Genomic DNA, 22,442 nt, shown 5'->3' on the forward strand with positions numbered 1-22,442 from the left:
AGACAAATTAAACTGGAATTTCTTGTTTCCATTTCTTAACATATAGAACTTTACAATCTTTATTTCCACTTGGAATCGTAGCCATATAGTAATTTTGAAAAAATAAAAAAACAATAGAGACCAACAATGAGATTTGATGGAGGGGGTGAGGGAGAAATATAGGGGGGGCTGAAAAATAGCCATTACGCTCATGCTTGTGAAAATAAATATGCTCCACCTAAGCTTCCATACTACGGAGGTGGTCATTTGTTCTGTGATGGTTCGAGCGAAGAGAATCCAACTGTTCCAGCATCTTTTTTACCTGTACTGAATGTCATTTAAGTAAACAATAAGCTCATTGCAGTCTTCATACTTGTAATTTTGTAGGATGTCGAGATTGAGATGAATGTCTCGAAGTTGCGTAGCTAAGGATTCCATGGTTGCAGGAGCCTCAATTCTTCCTAGATAATGAGATTGGTAGAGTGCCACCTCTCCCTCTTTTGTCATGCTAGTTGAATTCGTTGAAGATGAACTATTGTGATGTAACATACCTTATCAATTTTTTTTCTTCCCTTGACCACCTACCTTCTTCTTTTCAGATAGCATCCTAAAGGGGTGATTACTTGTACTCATACCTTTCCCTTTTACACCTCTAGTTCATTGATCATCCTACATTTACCAACTCCTTGCTAACCACCCATGCATCACCACACCTAACACTTTTTACCCTTACTTTTCTATCAACCTAAGAATTACCATTATATGTTGTAATACATCTTGAATGACATCAATAAACTGTATCATGTGTATAGTAAAGTGTTCATTCATATAACTTAGTGTTTAAATGTGGAAGTTATTCTTATGCAACCATTAACTCAATTTCCCTTCCGTTTTAAGCTTAATTGCATGTCATTCTCCCCTTGCTGGTGCATTGTCTTGGGAGTCTCCCCATGCCACCCAGTCCCTTCCACGTATACATGATCACGTGGCTCACTTGGTAGCAGTCAATGTCAATGGAAAGGGAAGGTCGAGATTCATCAAGGCTCCTCAATGATCCAGATCTATGTGGTTCCACCTATATTACGACCTAGCCCTAGATGGCATTCATTCTGCTCTTCACTCTAGTGGTTTCTCAACTCGGCGGAAGGAAATATCTTCCTATGGTTTTATCCCAGCAACTGGCCCATTACATACATCATGGCGAAAATTTCCACGACGTCTAATAGGTTATTTAACTCCCTTTGAACCAGTCTTAGAATGCATTATTTCGATGACGTCTGTCTCTACTCTATGTGTTGACATGATTTGGTTCCATTTGCAGGTATTCTATAAGGCGTTGGAGAGGCAATCCTGCTACCACCAAGATTAGGGTAGGTTCACGGTGCCTAATGTAGCTACTGCAACCCCCAGGTCAAGGACCTCTTCCTTTATTTTATTCTCAACATATTATTTGTCATCTATCATGCAAAATCGAAATTCCATGTCTGTAATGACTACTAATTTTTTTTCTTCACTTTTGGTCGTCACAGGAAAATGCAGATGAGTGGGCTATTACTGCAGGAAGATGGGTAAAATTTCCATGGCCATCCTGCTATCTCACAAGTATGCCTCTCTTGGCGCAATGTTGCCCTTGATAGTCTCAAATTTTTCCTAATGCAATATTCAGTAACGACGTATTTGGGGATGTACTCAGAGTGATTTGTTATGTGAAAATTTTGTTTTCCTATGTATACCTCAGTTTATTTGCAGGGCAAAGTTGGGGTTGGAGGTTAGAATGTCGACCTCTGTGCTCCCTTCTATCGACCCTGTCACTTGACCTGCCTGTGACATTAGGGTGTTAGGAAGGGTTCTACATTATCTTATTTACTTCCATGTTGCATTTTTTTTGGTTATTTACTTTTTTGTTTTGTCATGCCTCTGGCTCTGCCAATGCCTTCAACACCCAAATTCTAGGTCTCCACTTTATGCCTTGGCTTTTTGCTACCTGTGTCTTCAGGTTTTGATGATTAGAGTTAATTCTCTCCTCCTTACAGGGATATGAAGGTTATTTAGTTACAGAACTGGTTTGTTGGTGGTTACCTAATCATTTGTTTAGGATGGTTTCTTGCCATACCACCTGCAACGATTTGTGCTCTTTACTTGCTTCTTGAGGTTGTACGCGGGGAGAGTACATACTTTGTTCACTAGAAGTTTGGTTTTTTTTTTTACGGTAATTCCTCTGGGATAATTTTTTTCCCCGTTGTTTTGCATGCATTTGTGGAATTATCTACAGTGTCGTGTTGGAGCTATTTCTTGGCCCCTTATCCTCATGCTATTTTTTTGATGGCCTTACAAGTCTTTTCATGTGGTCCAACTCTTTTGGTTGTAGCCTTTCTACGAGCGGATCTCTTACAATGCTTAGCTGATGGGGTTTGAAAATTTGATGTTGGACTATCCATTTAAGAGGAGTTCCATTTGTTCTGCGTTTTGTAGCTCTATCCCTATACTACTGGTTAAGAAGATATCTTTTATTTTGCTTTCTGAGTTAACATAGTCCAGGAAAAATGACAATAATTTGGAGTGAAGATAGGGTGGACTGTGTTCCTCCAAAGTGTTAATTAATGTACACGAAATTCCAGTTTTTAGTACCTTAGTTTTTTCTATAGTTTTCGACCGTATTAAGTCTGAGGAATTAGGGCCTTTTCTCATGATAGGTTTCTCTTCTCAAACATTGTGTTCTATATTTAAATGGAAAAGGATACACACACACACACATATATATATATATATATATATATATATTTATATTGTGGACAGTATTTACTTTCATTAATGATAATAACATCCAAAGAATCTTTTGTGATATCTGATATTCATTTTGTAATTTATTTCTAAATATCATTTTTATTAATAAGCCTAACAACATGAGTTGTATGTGTATGAGCTTTATTAACTTTCAGAGTATTTTATTGCTTCTATCTTGTTCAGTTTATAGGTCACTTTAGATATGGTTCTTAGACTACGATAAGGCACATTCATGTAGTATTTTGTTTTGTTGATCATGCTTAGTTACAAGTCACCATATATCTGGTTTTTAGACTATAATAAGTCCCATGCATATGGTCCTGAACTAGGATTTTAACCTAGTAATTGTAATCTCTCGTTCTGAATTATGCATAAGTGGAAATATGTATAAAGTTATAATTTGTATATATATACTGCGTGAAGTTGGGTTCATTTATGCGTATTCGACCTACTAGATTTGGTTTCTGGGGTTGCAGCTAAGATAGCCGAACTAATGAACCCTCTTGGGTGATCAACTTATTTCATGCCTCACACTGGAATAAATGTGATCCATTCTCAGTCCTCAGGAAAAAAAATGATTACTATACTTGTTGTATGATCCTTTGAGGTCTACGATTTTATATCTCCTGTCTGTTTATTTTAAGAAAAAGGCTTGTCTGATTTACTATTTCCTAAGTGCTCAACTGACTGTAATTTACACTTCATTACTTATTTACAAATTAGGCACATAGTTGCTAATTACTGGTCACTATAGCAACAACTTATTTTATTTCTCTGCTTTTCATATACTTATTATTAATGCATTTGAGCTTGCATTTTCCGCTTCTCCTACATAAATCGTGTTATCACTCGTCTATGACCTCAAAAGGTTATGCCACAGGGACCATTTAGGCCTTATCATGTGGGTGTTTCATACTCTCGCGTTCTCATGCTACACTAGTATTCGAGTTCCTAACAAAACTTGTGAATCTATTCAGAATACATCGTTAAAAAGTATTAAATTCAGGACAATATTTTGTTCTCACCCATACATTCACAATAATACCATACTACTTACCTTCCTGGTAAAGAACATTAGAATACACAGTGACCTGACTAAATTTACTATAACTCTATATCACTGCACTAATTGTTTATGAACTAATCATATTCATTAACAATAATGAACTACTACATTCAATAATAACAAAAGAAACAATCATAATCATTAACAATAGATGATTAACCATATTGTATGGCAACAAGATATTAACCACATTCATAAGCAGGATTATATCAAACAAGAATTCTTGTTGTCCCTTTCACTAAATAACCTACACCAGAGAAAGACACTGACCACCCAACCACAAACTACCTCCAGTTCCCCTCGATCTTAGATTGTTTTCTAGGGAATCAACAACCTCATTGATTCTCCCTTTGGGTAATTATTACCCTTCTTCATGATACTATTTCTATTTCAGTGACATCCCGCTTTTGTAAGCTTTATTGCTTTCTTGCCTAGGATTTTGCTTTTAAAGCCTGCCTTTCTCTCCCGTAGTGCTTTAAAAGCAACTAGATTAGCATCTTTCTTCAACTAAGATTTACTAAGGGATTTTCTCTCCCTCCCTTAATATTATCTAGAATCTTCCAGAATTCTAATCATGAAGAATTTATCAATCTCATTCTTGAGTGTCTTCTTTGAGTGCAAAGTTTCCCTTAATATATATTTCCCTTTTTTTTATTAATAAGAAAAAAAATTACTTAGAATAATTATTGAAGGTATCATTATGGCTCCACTTCTATTTAATACACACACCAAATTAAAACAACATTATCTAGGAGGGGATATTACATCCTACCCCCCTTAAATTCACATTGTCCTCGGTGTCTACTTCATGTGCATTTCCTGCTGGAAAAGTGATGGAATTTATTTCTACATTTCATCCTCTCACTCGCAAGTGGCCTCCTCAGGGGTATAGTGCTTTCGTTGTACTTTAACCTGAGCAACGACTCAATTCTGGAGCCAGATCTCTTTCCAATCGACAATGTAGAGTGGTTATGCCCTAAAGTCTCCTTCGAGTTCTGCCTATAACATTTTGCAGTCAACAATATGAGAGAAATAATGTACATACTTCTTTATCAAGGAAACATGAAAAAATTATGAACTTTAATGTGACTGGGGAGGGCTAATTGATAAGCTACATGTCTTATTCTATCTAAAATTTCAAATAGCCTATAGTAACGGGGCACCAATTTTGGACAAGAGCCCGTTCTCAATGTTCTTTTCCTTGATTTTACTCTGAGATAGACATGATACCCAACTTTAAACTCTTTATGTGTCTTCTTTTTGTCTGCATAACTCTTTTTCCTATCTTGGGTTGCCTTTATATTATGTTGAATCCTTCGCACTATCTGCTCCATTTCTTGTAATGCATCCAGCCCAAGAATCAATTTGTCCTCTGGCTGACTCCAACTAAGAGGTGTATGGCTTTTCTCCCATACAGGGCTTCAAAGGGGCTCATTTTAATGGATGCCTAATAATTGTTATTGTAGGAAAATTCAGCCAAATGTAAGAAATACTCCCATCTTGTTTGTCGATCCATAAAATACAGTCTAAGCATATCTTCCAGAATTTGGTTGATTCTTTCCATTTTCCCATCTGTTTGGGGATGGTATGTGGTACTGAAATTTAATTTGCTACACATGCCGCCAAACAATGCCTTTCAAAAGTTGGAAGTAAACTTAGTGTCCCGGTTAGACACTATCATTTTAGGGATCCCGTGAAGTCAGAAAAGTTCCTTAATAAAAAAATTATGCAATTTGTGCACTACCAAATGTAGACTATACTGGCAAGGCGTGAGCCGATTTACTTAGCATATCCACCACCACCATGATAGAATCATGTTACCCTTTTTTCCTAGGAAATCTGGTAATTAAATCTAAGAAAATGACTTCCCATTTCCATTTGGGAATGGGTGTAGGGTTCAGTAGCCCTGCCGGGTTTTGGTTTCTAACCTTCATTTATTGGCACTCCAAGCATTTTGACAAAAATTCCACCGCTTCCTTCTTCATTCCCATCCAGAAAATTTCATGTCTTAATGAAGTAACCATCTTCTAATACCCTGGATGTCCAACATAAGGATTTTTATGATATTCATAAAATATCAGTTGTTTCAATTCCTCCACAGCAGGAATATACAATCTATTTTTATACATCATAAATTTCTTAGCATTTTAGGTGTAGGAAGGAACATCAGTGGGATGTATTTTTTGTTGGATTTCTAGATACTTTGGATTAGTAGGCATGCAATGCCTCATTTTCTCTAGAAATTAGTACTAATGCTACTAACATTTACCTCCATTAGATTATGGGCATGTCTTCTCAAGGCATCTACTATCTTGTTTTTTTCCCTTTTATGTGCTTTATATCAAATTTGAACTCGCTAAGAAATGTCATACATCTAGCTTGCCTAGCGTTTAAGTCTAGTTGACTGAAAATATATTTAATACTGATATGGTATGTGGTTAGAACAAATTTCTTCCCTAACAAATAGTGCCTCCACATTTTTAAGACGTATATAACTGCAGCTCACTCCAGATCATACACTACATAATCTATTTCATATCCCTTTAACTTCCTGGATTCATAAGAAATTACAGAGTTACCTTGTAGCAACACTCCCCCTAATCCTTCTATACTAGCATCAATGCATACTGTGAACTCCTCATTTGGATTTGCTAGTTTCAAGATGGGTGTTGTTGTAAGTAGTTGCTTAAGTTTATCAGAACTTTGTAGGCATTCTGTGATCCATTCATATTTGGCTCCTTTCCGCTGTAATGAAGTGATGGGGTGAGTTATTTTAGAGAACCCTTCAATGAACTAGCAGTAATATCTTGCTAGGCCCATAAAGGGTGGGACACTAGATACATCTTTTGGTATAGGCTAGTTTACCATGGCCTTCAGCTTCTCCAGATCAACTGCCAACCCATCCTTAGAAATAATGTGACCGAAGTATTGTATCTTGGGTTTATAGAATTCACATTTGTTGTATTTGGCATACAGATGATTTTACCTTAACGTTAGAAGTACCAGTTTTGGGTGTTCCTTGTGTTGTTCCTCGTTCTTGGAATATTAGGATATCATCAATAAACGCTAGCATGAATCTATCCAGCTTAGTATGTTGTTCATTAGGCACATAAAAGTTGTTAGGGCATTAGTAAGGCTGAATGGGAATACAACAAACTCATAGTGTCCATATCTAGTTCTAAATGTTGTTTTATGGACATCTTTCGGCTTGATTCTCAGTTGATGGTAGCTTGTTCTCAAATCAATCTTTGAAAACATAGTTGCCCCTCTTACTTGGTCAAATAAGTTGTCAATATGAGGCAATGAGTACTTGTTTTTATAGTTAACTTGTTCAACTATCGGTAATCAATGCACATTCTAAATGTGCCATCCTTTTTCTTAACAAACAATACAGTCGCTCCCCAGGGTGACACACTTGGCCTACTGTAGCCCTTATCTAACATTTCCTGCAACTACATTTTCAGTTCAAGCAACTCAGGCAGGCTCATTTGATAGGGTGCTCTAGATATGGGCGATGCCCTGGTTACCAAATCAATGGTGAAATCTATGTCCTCATGCGGCGGTAAGTTGGGGATCTCTTCCAAAAACACATCTCGAAATTCCTTAATGATGGGTAAGGTATCTAAGATTGGCTCTTACCCATGTTGGTTACCCTCCTCCACATTTACCAGAAATAATTAGTAACCTTTCCTCTCACTTTTTTTCATTTTCATTGCTAAAATTTATCGTATTGATACAGGCTTGACCACTCCTTGAATGATATGGTTTTATTTGTGTAGTCCTACGCAACTCATTGTCTTCATCAAAAAATCTATTACTACCCCATGCTTCTCAAGCTAATCCATACTTATTAATATGTCGTAGGATCCTAAGGAAGGAAATTTATATTTATTGTAGTCGCATATCCATTTAATTCTAAAGGGCATTGTTGAACTTGATTGGTCACTCCTCTCTTGGTACTAGTGGCTAATTGTACCACCCATGAAGTTTTGTATTTTTTGTTTTAAGAGAGAATTTGTCCACCACATGAGGTCAAATATAGCTTAAACTAGCCCCATGGTCAATTAAACAAAAATAGGTTGGTTGAAGATAATACATTCAATTTTAACGATTTTTTTTTATTGATGTTTTGCTTGTCTGTCTTCTAATGCAGTGCTTGTCCTGGGGATACTCCTGGCAATGTCATTCACCGTGGTAGATTCTTGTACAGTCTGAAGATTGTGCAGATATTTTGGATTGTGGGAACAATCTCTTAGTAGATGAGGCTCCCCCACATCCCCATCATTTTAGGGGTTCCCCTTCCTTTCCCCCACAATTCTTCTTTCCATCTAGGTTCATGGTCCTTGATCCTACTTAGGACTCTGCCGACGGGTTTGTATTTACTTTTCTAAAAATTTTCTACATATGATCTTTCCCAAAAAAAAGCCAGATATGATGGTTTCTGTTTTTTTGCACCAATGATAGATTTACTTGTCCTTATTCGGCCAAATTTTCAAGTTTTCTCCCTTGTTTCTGAATTGTTGGTAGCAAATTCTGGCTTTTCTAACAGCCTTTCTCCATTGTTTTCAAGTTGTCAAACTCAATCTGCTTGTTATATACTATGATTAGGTAGTTCATGAAACGTTGTAGCTTAGCTTTTTCTTCCTTAATGTAAGGTACATATGGCAACAAGTTCGTGAATTTTACCACAAATTCATCCCGAAAGCAACCCCAACCCGAGTTCATGAAATTTTTTGGCATGGTTGTTATAATATTGTTCACTTAAATATAAGTTCTTAAACCTCTTTTGAAACTCTTCCCATGATACGGTCCTCTCCTCAAGTAGATGTACTCCTTCAGCCTCCTCCCACCAGAGAGTCACCTTACCCTGCAGTTGGAAAATGGCCAATTTTGCCTTCTAGTTGCTCTCTAACTCATATACTTGGAAATATTTGGTCATGTTCAGTAGGCATGACTCCGCATATTCCTCTTTTTCCCCATCAAAAGTAGGGGGTTTTATCTTCCGAAATTCTCCTTCCAATTTAGTTTGCTTCTTTTTCTTCTAATTTCAGGGATAGGTCTTATCGAAATCCCCCCCACTTTCAGAAGGTTTTGACTCAATACCTCTTTCCCTAGTTTTCTCCACTTATGGTTCCACTATTTTATGACTGGATTTTTCTGTCAGTCCCCTGATCATTTTCTCCTATTCCTCATTGGCCTTTAGAAGCTGCTCATTGTTGCTTCTTAATTGCACCATTTCTTGTTGTAAATTCCTAATGGCCTCTAGAAACTGGTCGTTTTCTAGGGTAGCCCCATCTCCCAGTTCAATATACAAATCTCCACTCCTGGTGTTGGCCGAAACATCCTCTGCCATTCAAGTTGAATGTCGTTAAAATTACATAGATTCAAATTCAGCAATGGCCTATAAATTTTCATTTTTTTTTTAAGAATCTAATATTGTTCTTTTAATTCCTATAGTAGGTCCTGGGACTAGTGGCATTGCTGGGCTCTGATACCATATGGAACATACCTCATAGATTTTTATTTTTATTTTTCTTCCCTTGACCACCTACCTTCTTATTTTCAGTTAGCATCCTAAAGGGGTGACTACTTGTACTATTAACATTCCCTTTTACACCTCTGGTTCCTCGATCATCCTACCTTTACCAACTCCTTCCTAACAACCCAGGCATCACCACACCTAACACTTTTTACCCTTACTTTGCTATCAACCTAAGTATTACCATTATATGTCGTAATAATATCTTGAATGAAATCAATAAACATTATCATGTGTATAGTAAAATGTTCATTAATAGACATTAGTGTTTAAATGTGGAAGTTAATCTTATGCAACCATTAACTTAATCACCCTTGGGTTTTAATCTTAATTTCATGTCATTCTCCCCTTACCAGCACGTTGTCTTGGGAGTCTCCCCATGCTACTCAGTCCCTTCCACGTATATAGGATCATGTGGCTCACCTGGCGGCAATCAGTGTTAATGGAAAGGGGTGGTCGAAATTCGTCGAGGCTTCTCAATGGTCCATATCTTTGTGGTTCTTCCTATATCGCGACCTAACCCTAGATGACATTCATTCTTCTCTTAGGTGGCTTCTCCACTTAGCGGGAGGAGATATCTTCATATCATTTTATCTCAGCCCCTGGCCCATTACATACATCATGGAGAAAATTTCCACAAAGTCTATTAGGTATATTTAACTCCCTTTGAACCAGTCTTAGAATGATTTATTTTGACGAGCTATGTCTCTACTTTGTTTGTTGACATGATTTGATTCCATTTGCAGGTATTCTAGAGGGCATTGGAGAGGCAATCCCATTATCGCCAATGTTGGCTTATTGGGGCTTGACACAGGTTCAGAAGTTTTTTAGCCAAACAAATCCTGCACTACTGGCCCTTTCGGCAATAATCCGTGAAGTGCGGACTAAAGTCTCACCCGAGGTAGTATGGGAGGGTGTTGGAACCAGGTTTCCGCACCTTAGGGATGTCTTGATGAGGACTGGAAGGGTCGCGAACTGATCTGTGCACTTGCACTACGCTGCACAACTGTCTGGTCCTTGCGTAGCTCTGTGACGAGACACTTCCTAGATTCCTTATTATTATTGCAGTTATTATGGATCTAATCTAATTCTTAGAGTCTTAATCAAGCATTCAATAATTATAACCAGTGCGCACTACCATAAATCTTAAAGATATGCATAACACAAAAATAAACATACAGATCTGTGACCAGATGCACAATAATTTAGAATCACTTATCTTTATTAATCTTCTATTCAGTACAACCCAATTCCGCCCTGTGCACTTAGTTGCATGGGTCCGCGCACATAGCTGCAGACTCTACCAGGCCTATGTGCACACACCTGCAGAGCCTATTCTAACTACTACCAACCACGACTCGGACTTATAGACTCAATGCGCTCTTACCTTTACTAACCCATACACTTTAGATCTTATTCAAATTACCAAAATACTGACCTCTAAACCTAGAGCCTTGCTTTATTTATACATTCCCATGGTCCGTGGACCATGGGCAGGCTGACTTGCTTTCTATTTTTTTACATTATCTTTGGGCGGACAACCCTTTGACTTGACCCATTACAATTCACGCTCCACGCACTTCGCGGAACTTTTACAATATCGGTACCCAAAATTGTGGGCTTTAAGCCCCAAAACTGTTACGCGGGGGATCCATTGCCCAACAGGCCCCCAACACAATCATCATGACTCGTCCTGAGTCACTCGGCTGGTGCGTTGATCTTCGTTCGGAGTTCTTTCAGCATCCTCCACACTGTGCCGACATTTGCCACACATTCTTCCATTGTCCGCTATATCAATTGTGCGCGGTTTTCAGATGCATTGTCAGAGGCACCTTCTTGCCTTAGTGCATATGTGTCCTGCAGCTGAGTCAGCTTCCCCTCGATGGTAGCCGTGATCGTAAACGTTTCCTCAAGCCAAGGTTGGATGCATGCTTTAAGCCCAACTTATTTCTAGCATGCGAAATCCACCTGTTCCTTCAGGGCTTGGGCCTCCCTCAACTTGGCCAAGCACTGAGTGAGGGCAACCGTTTGTGCAGTTCCCCGAACATTGTCATACACTTGTTGTAACTCCCATGCTTTTGTCTCTACCTACTGTAGTGTTGGGTCTTCTTGCAGTGATGTGAGCGTAAGAAGGGTCTGATCCAACAATCTCATGCAGTCCTGTACAATGCGTTCTATCACTTCCAACCCTCCTTGTATGGCGCGACGGCGTTGCTCTCTGACTTCCGGTGGTGTTTGGAGCTACGCTCTCAGCCTTAGCTCCACAATTTGCAAGTTCAACTCCATCTAAGCATTCGCGGCTTCCTCTTGGGCCCTACGAAATCTTGCCACCATGAGATGAATCTTTTCGTCTGTTAGGAGTTCCGTTGGCACAGCTAGCTCGGGTACACTACTACAGACCTCCTCCTTGGCCTGTTATAATCCTTGGTTATGTGCAACCAAGTCATCGCGCTGTATACTAATCTGTTCCAAGTTTCCCTTTTGCTCCGTTAGAACTTGGAGGGCATGACCTTTCCGGGCGCGGAGCTCAGTAGTTACCCCATCTTGCAGCTAGTATAAGGTCTCTCTAGGGAGGGTGGCCAAATTCAACCCCCAAATCCTCATGTCACCTTCGGCTTCTGCTAGGACGATGCCTGATGGTAACACTAAAGTGCTCATTGTGTGGGCATGCACCATCTGCTCAGCTGCGGATGTACCTTCTGCTAGGTTTGGCATCATCCCTCCTGGGGGTCACACCTGTAATGCCTGCAATTGCACTCTGAGTGCCCCCAACACAGTTGTTTGCTCCGTCATCAACTCCTCTAGAGCACCCTTAGTGACATCGCGTACTGGTTCGCTTTTGGAAAGAAAATCTCCCTCCAAGGTCTTTGTCGTCTTTGTCTTTTTGCGTGCAAGTGGCTGCTCTTGGACGCACGACCTCTTAAGTTGGGTTAATGTTGTGGTCAGGTCCGTGCATTCCTATATCTATACTCCCCCTGTATGTCCATCTCCATGGACATTTCCTGATCCTCCATGATCTCTTCGGTGGGCGCAGTGGTGGTTTCTGTTGCTACCTCGGTTGCCTCCCGCTGCGTGGCCACTTTCTGTTCCTAGCGTGTTCTTTCCACCAACTTTGTGATGCGCAGCTTGATTTCCTTCTTTCGCTGCGCTCTGGTGCAATCTTTTCTAATTCGGCCAAGTCTAGGGCACGCCACTCCATAGGCCATGCCGCCATTGTCTCAAAAATTGCATCGTCTGCTGCAATGAATGGAAGCTTTACCCATGTTCGAGTTGGATCCTTTCGCACTCAGATATATAGATTATGCATATCTGCCTTGAACTTGGTCGCGCTTTGAAAACTGTTGTATACTGTTGGGGATAACCGCGATCTGTGGTGAATCCATGTCCGGATACTCGCCTCCATAAATATCCAAAACACCTTGATCTCACAACCCTCGTGGCGTCTTTTGTAGCCTAGAGCGAGTTATACCTCACGGCTTCAGGTAGGTTCTTTTTAATGTTGGGAAACTGGCTGCCCTTCGGCAGCTCCCCTGCAAGCAACGAGATTAATAGGAGCAACCATGCATAGTGGAAAGTCTTACCCTGCTCCTGGGCTTCCCTACAATTCGTAAAAAATTCATCGCAGAGAAATTGTGCCCAATTGAGCTAAATCCCCACTGCACATTGCTCTGCGAGCGCAATGACAGATGCTGGCACCTCGTCTGCGCGACATTTCCTCATGAGCTTGCCAGCCTAGTAACTGGGTGGCGACGCGCACCCCTCGGTCTTTGATACATGCTATTACATATCCTTTCTTCCACTTCTCCAACTTATACTTAGCTTTCATGGCTTCTGCAAGACCCACGTCGCTACTCGTTCCTACTATGGCTACAGGATTGTTTCCTTTGGTAGGCAGCTTTGAAATTCTGTGTATTAAATCGGCTATAATGGGAATAAGTTCTTCCAACCAGAGATACCCATCGTGTACTAGACATAGTAGCTGTCGGATAACAAAAATTGTGATGGCCATGCGATGATAGTGGGGTATCCACCTCAGATTGAGTAATCTCGCCTTCTCCACACCCCATAACCACTTCTACTGCAGTAATTTCTCTGCGGCCAATTGGGGGAACTTCTCACTATCCGTGAGGTCCCAGTCTTCGAACTTGATATTCAGTACCTGGCCCAGCGGCAGACAGTCGAACCTTATTCCATCTAGAAGAAGCGGGGTCTAGAGTGTGTTCTTTGTGGCCTCTAGGTCCTTCAGTATCTTGGTTGTCCCTTTCCACGGGGAGATGTATGGTGGTAGCGTTATCGCCGAAGGTACTTGGGAAACATTTTCCTCTTCCTCGTCCTGTGCTTCAATCTGAGTAATCAGGGATTGTAAATCTCCCTCTTCCTCCTTGGGTGCAATGGTGATAGCTTTGCCCTTTTCGGCCATGGACAATTTACTAAGTTGCGGTGATACCCAGATTGGTCCCACAGTGTGCTTGTCCTTCTAGGTCGCAGCGTGCGTGGAGACTTTGGAACGTCTAGGGCAGTGGCCGCTTCTTCAAGCTCCTCCTGAGTCAGATAAGGCTCCTCTGCGAATCTCACTCTGATTCTAGCAGCTGACATGGTTTCTATCCTGGATTAGCTCAGGTACTTAGTCATGGGTGGCAAGGTGGCTTGGTGCTTGCTGCTCTGTACTGGCTCAACTCTCAAATATCCAAGTGTTGTTGTGAAGCTACCCCAAGGGTTTTTATAGTAGCATTTGTATTTGAATTCGACCATTCCCCCCACTTTTGAGTCATTAATATCTTCTTGGTAGCAGATATTTTCGTGTCTGGCTTTGAATTCTTGTCTTAATGGCCTGCTGCCTGCTCCTTTCTGTCATAAGTCGGACTTCTTGTCATGAATAGTGACGTCAACAGTCAGCTCCCAGCCTTGCCACACGACATCTTAGCCTCTTATGCACGACCGCGATCTTGATGACCTACCAGCCCTGCACGAAACCTTCTTTCTATGCAGCCATCTTGCAAACTTGTTTATAGTCCCTGTAATATTCCTAATTAGCCATGGCTAATTGGAATATTCGATTTTGCCCAATTTTTTCCTTCTATAGTTATTTATAAATAAAAAAGTGAGGACGGGGGACATAACTCACTTTAAGAATAAAAAGTCACTTCCTAGTAGCACAACGTTGTGACTTAAGGAGGAGCCAAGGGGGCCAAAGGGGGACGCAGAAATGGGGCCCACGCAGACACATGGAGGGACTGCGCAGGAGGGAAGAACACATGGCAAGAGGGGAATCATGCAGGAGGAGGTGAGCCTAGGGATTGTGAGAGGCAGAGGCTATAAAATAGAGAGGAGCCCCCTCATTTTGGATCATTCTGGTTATGAGCATTTGTGATAGTCATTTCGACTTAGAGCACGCTGGCTGTTTAGCTAGTCTGCAACACTGTTTAGTGCATTGAGTGTCTCCGTTCGGAGATCTCACCCTTAGCCCTGGGGGACTTTGAGTGCCTGCTCGAGAAAGGTATTTCCATTGGCATTCCAGCAGTAGATTCATCAACATTTCAACAACAATTTCATCAACGTCTTTGAGGAACTGCGTAGAACCCCAAGGGGTGATTTTCGGGGGTCGACCATTTCAAAAAAGCTTTCTAGGTTTTTCTGGGTTTTTGAGTAGAGTCCGATTCCAGAGTTTCAGTCTTTTCTAAGGAGGGTAGTAGCCCCAAATCCTCATTCGATTTCCAGCAGCAACAGTAACAACACCATAGTTTTCCAACAGCTGGGACGTAGATCACTGTGAGGCCATTCTAGGAAAGCTTTCTGGGTTTCTTGAGTAGAGACTGAATCCAGGGTTTCAGCTTTTTTTGAGGAGGGGAGCAGCCCCAAATCATCATTTGTTTTCCAGCAACAGTAGTAGCACAATAGCAGCATCCCATGTAGAGAGGCCATTCTTGTCATTCTGAGAGTATTTCTTCACTTTCCTTGTGCAAGTCGAGGTTCCATCTATCTAATCACCTCTTGTACTCATTTATTGCTTAGTATAATAAAATGGCTTAGCATTTCTTGTGTATCTGCATATATTTCCGGTTTACATTATTATATGTTGTTCTACTGTTATTTTATCACTTCTGGGTTATTATATCATTGCACATATCTGGTTGGAGTTTTTGTTGGGGTTTGAGGAATATTTTGGGTTAGGAATATTACAATCACAGCCGTGATAGTAGGGTGGCAGCTTGTTCTAATGCAGTAGTAGGGCTGGCTAGGCCTAGTCCCCTTATACTTAGTTTCGCGTGGCCCACTTGTGTGACTTCATTGTTCAGTTTGCTGATTTTTTCGTCTAATATCATGCTTTTCCTCCTCAGTCGTGCCCATTCTTCATCAAGTTCGTGAAGTTTCAAGCTCTCGCGCTGAATGGCTCCCTGTAACTCCCGAATTCCTTTACCCCGGTCCTCGTGTCCTGTCCGAACTGTGGGGGCTGCGTCTGGGGGGGGTTTTCTGTCCTCCTGGTTTCATCTTGTCTCATCAATGGTAGAAAACCCTCACACTCCTCTTTTTGCTTATGGTTCTATAGGCCATCGAACCCTTGGTACACACAGATTCCCATTGGTTTGTTTTAACTGGCGAACTCGATCCATGATCCCATATGTTTTTTTATTGCTTTGTCGCGAACGGCTGGAGGAATGCATCGCTTTCCTTGTTATTGCGGCAGGTTTTGATTTTTGATTCTTAGTTGGGGAGGCGGTACAACATACATCTGCATCCCTCGCTGAAGGCGGACACTCAACCTGCTTTGTCTTCCAAACCATACATGCACCCGTCTTCTACATTCGCGCTAGTTCCACCTAGTCTTCTGACGTGTACCCCACCCTTGTGCAGTTGTCATGCGCAGTTCCCTTTTTTGCGAAGCATGCCACTTCCGTTCCAGTATCACCTTTTCACAACGGTCTACAGATTCCTTTGCATTTGTTGCGCCCCCATTTGTTGGAAGTTCTCTTGCTTCAGTCATCACACGTTGCAGTGATCTGATCATCATATTACAATTCAACTTTGTTACTTCATGCAATCGATTCTGCCAGCACTCTATTTCTTCATCTAAATCCGATGTGCAGGAACTGTCACGCTCCCATGAGATTCCCCCGTCCGGTGCTAGATTTACCCGATCTTGGTCTTGCGTCATTATTTGGTAAATGTAGTCCAGTTCATCATCACTGTCTTTGTCGCGGCATAGGTTCGATGTAGCGTGCTCCTTCGGCTGGATCCTGCGGAACTATTACACGGAGAGACTTTTTCTCGAATATCATTTTTCGTCTCTTTAGGTTGATGACTCCATTCATGTCCATGGCCCAGTCTATTCCTAACAATGTGGGGTAAGGGTTACTGTCATCCACAATTTATATTACCTCAAAATCCATTTGTGTGCTCGCGCCTTCGATGTCCACTGTGACTCCTTGCAATCTCCCCATGGGCAAGATCTTTTGTTGGTTCGTCATCCATAATTGAATAGGATACCATTGTAACGCGGGCCTGCCTACGTGTTCCCATGTCTGTTTAGGTAGCACATTTGCATTTGAACCCAAGTCCATGATGACCTGATCCAGCTCAAAGTCGCCATTCTGCGCTGTCAATTGCATTTCCTACCCGATGCGCCAAGCATGCTTTCCTAGTTTTCAGACCACGTGTGATTCACTCGACCCTGCACACCTAGTTATTAGCTCCTGTAATCCCTTAACTGCTTTATTACCCCGTAGTAGCTTCATGCATGTCTCTAAAAAGGTAGTTAGCATAGAGGGATCCATTTTTGGCTCAGTTTGATCCTTACTACCTAAAGTAGAGGCCTCGGCGAAGCTCTTATTAGCTTCCATAAATGTCTCCTTTGCATGTTCCATGTCAAACTCAGGTTGCTTTGTAGGGGCCTTGCGAACCCATGCGTTCTCCTCAGGTTGCTTCCCCTTATCTTCCCCTGTGGTTGCACCGCTTCTGAGCACCATGTTGACATTGGGATCTTCTTCGCGTGGTTCAGATCTCATCACTTGGATGTTCTGCATTGGAGTAGGCTGAAGCACCCCTTTCTCACGCATTTGTGCAATTAGAGTGGGGAAATATACCGCTTCATGATCAAACTAATAATAGTACGGACAACATGTTCTAGTCGGGTTCGTACAGTCATGCGCGTAGTGCCCAGGTCCTCCACAATTGTAGCATATTAATTGTCCACACCCTCGTCCGGGTCCCATTCCTCCTCGTCCTTGTCCTCGTCCTTGGAACCCACTACGCACTATTACTGCGGTTGGATCTTGACCTCACGCCTTAGTCTTCATCCTGTAGATAGGTGTTTGATCCATTAATAATTCATAACTCCGACAGTTTCATTTGTCATGGCCCATCGATCTACAAAAATTGCAAAATAGTTGCTGAGGGGTCTGTGTAAACTTCTACAATAGATGACAGTTGTCCATTGTGTGCTTTCCTCCCACCTGACAGATCACGCACCAGAGCGCAGGTGCTGCACTTGGCCCTGCCTGCACCTCTAGTCTGCACCTCTAGTCTCAACGGCATTGCCCCCCCCCGCTAGATAGTTCGCGAATACCGGACAATGATCCTTATTGTGACCCTAGCTTTTACATTTTATGCACCACACTTCTTCTCACGCTTATGGGGGGGTGCCCTATCCTGTTTCAAACTCTGCATCTCCAAGCATAGGTTTTGTAGTTGCATGTGGATCTGCTAGACTCCCAACCCAGGTCCTGTATCGGAGTTTCATGCAACGTCATCTCTATTTCCAATGCTTCTGCCTGGGTTGAAATCTTCTGCTATGATAGTGTTGTCCTCAGATGTGGTGTTAAAGATGCCACAAACCATTCACGGTGCTGCACATCCAGCAGCGTCATGTTAGCCTCGTGGATCGTGCTCTTCAGTCTCTGATCCAGGTCCCAGGTGGTTTCGCCTGGAAGCATCGCGATCTCCTTGAATCCAATGATCAACTACATCTCTGATTTCGACCGACTAAATTCTTTGTTTAATGCAATTTGGATTTCCGTTATCCCGGCATTCGGAGGATCATTTGAGTGCTTGATATACCAAGTCAGTGCGCAATCCTACAACGCACTTACCAAGGTGGCCTTTTTAATGTTATCATCTGTAACTCCATGCGCTTCCCACACTGCTCTTACTACGAACCAAAACTGATTGGGATCTTCGCTCCCTACTCCTCTGAATACAGGCAACTTAATCGCGCTTGCCATGCTAAACTGCTGGTTTGGTGGAGGTGGTGTGGGCGAAGATGGGGGTGAAGGAGGTGACGTGAGTGGTGGTGTTAGCGGAGATGATAACTGTGGAATGTGTTGCCTTATCAAACTGACTGCACTCCTTGGAGAAGCCCAAGTGCACTCTTCCTCGCCCTCTCGCGGAGGCGAAATTAAAGGACTATTTCCTAACCCTTTGATACCCTTGTATGCCCTTCCGCTTCGTGTCGTTCCACTCATTAATGGATTCGCATCACCTGTTTTTCACACAATAGCATCTTAATCCACGTATTCAATGATTTGATGTACTTACCTCGCGGTCCTTTGAGAAAATGTCTTTCTACTTTATTGTAGCCAACAGTTGTGTCTATCGCAAATTCAGTGATAAACCCTCCTATTATCCGATCCAGCCAGTGATCTACCGTCGGTGCGATCTTATCTTCAGATGCCCCTAGCTTGCACAACAACTCTGGAGTTCACACTATGGGTTGCTCAAGCTTTCACCTTCTCTGGTTGTCTGCTAGCCTTGTGATCCACTCACACAGCTCTGAAGAGAAAGACACGAAGAAGATTTCATGAATTTCCATATATACGTAGCGATCTAGCCACCTCTTCTCAGATATTTGCGGGGTTTTGTTTTCCTGTACCACGAACTTGTGAATCTTTTGCTCCAACCAATATTCAATCTCTTTCTTTGTAGGGTTCCAGTGTTTCGACATCAAACATCCCTTAGGCAGATCCTTGGTCCCGACAATGGAACCATTTGTTGGCTTATTGGGGCCTGACCCAGGTTCGGAAGTGTTTTAGCCAAACAAATCCCGCACTACCGACCCTTTCGGCAACAATCCACGAAGCGTGGACTGAAGTCTCACCCGAGGTAGTATGGGAGGGTGCTGGAACCAGGTTTCCGCACCCTAGGGATGTCTTGATGAGGACTGGAAGGGTCGCGAACTGATCTGCGCACTCGTGCTACGCTGCACAGCTGTTTGGTCCTTGCGTAGCTCTGTGACGAGACACTTCCTAGATTCCTTATTATTATTGTAGTTAGTATGGATCTGATCTAATTCTTAGAGTCTTAATCAAGCATTCAATAATTATAACCAGCGCGCGCTACCATAAATCTTAAAGATATGCATAACATAAACATAAACATACAGATATATGACCAGATGCATAGTAATTCAGAATCACTTATCTTTATTAATCTTCTGTTTAGTACAACCCAATTCCGCCCTGCGCACTCAGCTGTAGGGTTTCACGCACACAGTTGCAGACTCTACCAGGCCTCTGCGCACACAGCTGTAGAGCCTATTCTAACTACTACCGACCACGACTCAGACTTATAGACTCAGAGCACTCTTGCCTTTACTAACCCATGGTCCCATACACTTTAGATCTTGTCATGAATTACCAAAAAACTGACCTCTAAACCTAAAGCCCTGCTTTATTTATACATTCCCATGGTCCGTGGACCATGGGTAGGCCGACTTGCTTTCTATTGTTTTACATTATCTTCGAGCAAACAACCCTTTGACTTGACCCATTACAATTCACACTCCATGCACTTCGCGGAACTTTTACAATATCGGTACCCAAAATTGTGGGCTTTAAGCCCCAAAACTGTTACACGGGGGATCTGCTGCCCAACAACCAAGATTAGGGTGGGTTCATAGCACCTATTTCAGCTAACACAGCCCCCAGGTCAAGGACCTCTTCCTTTGTTTTATTCTCATCATATTATTTATCATCTATCGTGCAAAATCGACATTCCATGTCTGTAGTGATTGTTAATATGTTCCCTTCACTTGTTTTCATCACACGAATGTGGGAAATATTAGGTTATTACCATGGGAAGATGGATAAAATTTCTATTTCCATTCCTCTGTCTCATACGTATGCCGCTCTCGGCTCAATGCTGCCTGAGATAGTCTCAAATGTTTTCCTAATGCAATATTCAGTAATGACGCCTTTGGGAATGTACTCAGATCAATTTTCTATGTGAACATTTTTTTTCTGCTATGTATACCTCAGTTTATTTGCAGGGTGAAGATGGGGTTGGAGGTTGGAATGTCAACCTCTACGCTCCCTTCTATCGACTCTATCACCCAAGATGTCTTTGACATTAGGGTGTTAGGAAGGGTTCTAATTTCTCTTATTTACTTCTATGTGGCATGGTTTCTGGGTTTTGGTTTTTTTGTTTAACCATGCCATTTGGCTCTACCAATGGCTGCACCACCCAAATTCCGAGTCTCCACTTTATGCCTTGTTTTTTTTTCCAGCTATGTCTTTAGGCTGGGAAGATTAGAGTTAATTCTCTCCTCCTTACAGGGATATGAAGGTTATTTAGTTACGTAACTGGTTTTTTGGTGGTTACTGAATCATTTGTTTAGGGTGGTTTCTCGCTAGAATACCTACAACAATTGCTCCTCTTTACTTGTTTTCGGAGGTTGTATGCAGGGAGAGTACCTTCTCTGTTCACTAGTGGGGTTGGAGGTTGGAATGTCAACCTCTACGCTCCCTTCTATCGACTCTATCACCCGAGATGTCTTTGACATTAGGGTGTTAGGAAGGGTTCTAATTTCTCTTATTTACTTCTATGTGGCATGCTTTCTGGGTTTTGGTTTTTTTGTTTAACCATGCCTTTGGCTCTACCAATGGCTTCACCACCCAAATTCCGAGTCTCCACTTTATGCCTTGTTTTTTTTCCATCTATGTCTTTAGGCTGGGAAGATTAGAGTTACTGCTCTCCTCCTTACAGGGATATGAAGGTTATTTAGTTACGTAACTGGTTTTTTGGTGGTTACTGAATCATTTGTTTAGGGTGGTTTCTCGCTAGAATATCTACAACAATTGGTCCTCTTTACTTGTTTTCGGAGGTTGTATGCAGGGAGAGTACCTTCTCTGTTGACTAGTAGTTTGTTTATGTTCTTATGGTAATCCCTCTGGGATAGTTCTTTTCCCTGTTGTTTTGCACGCATTTGTGGCATTATCTACAATGTCGAGTTGGTGCTATGTCTCAGCCCCCTCTCCTCATGTTGTTTGTTTTTTTGTGGCGTTGCAGGTTTTTCATGTGGTCCAACTCTTTTGGTTATAGCCTTTCTATGGTCGGACCTCTTACAATTCTTAGCTATTGGGGTTTCACAAATTGATGTTGGACTATCCAATTAAGTAGAGTGTCATTTGTTCTATGTTTTGGAGTCTGCCCCTATACTGCTGGTTAAGAGGAGATACTTTATTTTCCTTTCTGAGTTAACATAGTCTCGGAAAAATGATAGTAATTTGGAGAGAAGTTGGGGCAGACTTTCCAAAGGGTTAATTAATGTACATGAAATTGCAGTTTTGAGTACCTCAGTTTTTTCTATAGTTTTCGATTGTATTAAGTCTGATTCATCAACACCTCTGCACATGACAAGTTTCTCCTGTCAAATGTTGTGTTTTATATTTAAATGGAAAAGGATACACACACACATATATTGTGGACAATATTTATTTTTGTTAATGATAATAGCATCCAAATAATCGTTTGTGATATCTGATATTCACTATGTAATTGATTTCTAATTGTCATTGTTATTAATAAGCCTAGCAACATGAGATGTATGTGTATGAGCTCTATTCACTTTCAGGGTATTTTACTACTTCTATCATGTTCAGTCTACAGGTTATGGTTCTTGGACTGCAATAAGTCACATGCATGTAGTATTTTTTTTTTAGTTTTTTTTCGATCATGCTCAGTTATAGCTCAACTTATATCTAGTTTTTTGATTGTAATAAGTCACATGCATATGGTCCTGAACTCAGATTTTAACCCAGTAATTGTAATTTCTCATTCTGAATTATGCATAAGTCAAAATAT

General features: G+C 41.4%; 1 long non-coding RNA gene across 5 annotated transcripts; it reads left to right on the forward strand.

The window, feature by feature from the left end:
- Window positions 1–983: 983 nt before the first annotated feature.
- On the forward strand, window positions 984–22,084 carry LOC149197550 (uncharacterized). 5 transcript variants are annotated; one of them, XR_016254771.1, is made up of 4 exons: window positions 993–1,205; window positions 1,301–1,349; window positions 1,509–1,581; window positions 21,648–22,084. It is a non-coding gene; the product is annotated as an uncharacterized LOC149197550 (long non-coding RNA). The 5 variants fall into 5 exon arrangements; XR_016254775.1 differs by having other exon boundaries at window positions 1,007–1,205; window positions 1,301–1,389; window positions 1,509–1,547; window positions 21,648–22,083; XR_016254773.1 differs by having other exon boundaries at window positions 1,019–1,205; window positions 1,301–1,389; window positions 21,648–22,080.
- Window positions 22,085–22,442: the final 358 nt, after the last annotated feature.

The sequence above is a fragment of the Pinus tabuliformis genome, chromosome 2_2, assembly GCF_031772625.1.
Source record: "Pinus tabuliformis cultivar Carrire ecotype Pingquan chromosome 2_2, CPIR1, whole genome shotgun sequence".
NCBI lineage: Eukaryota > Viridiplantae > Streptophyta > Pinopsida > Pinales > Pinaceae > Pinus > Pinus tabuliformis.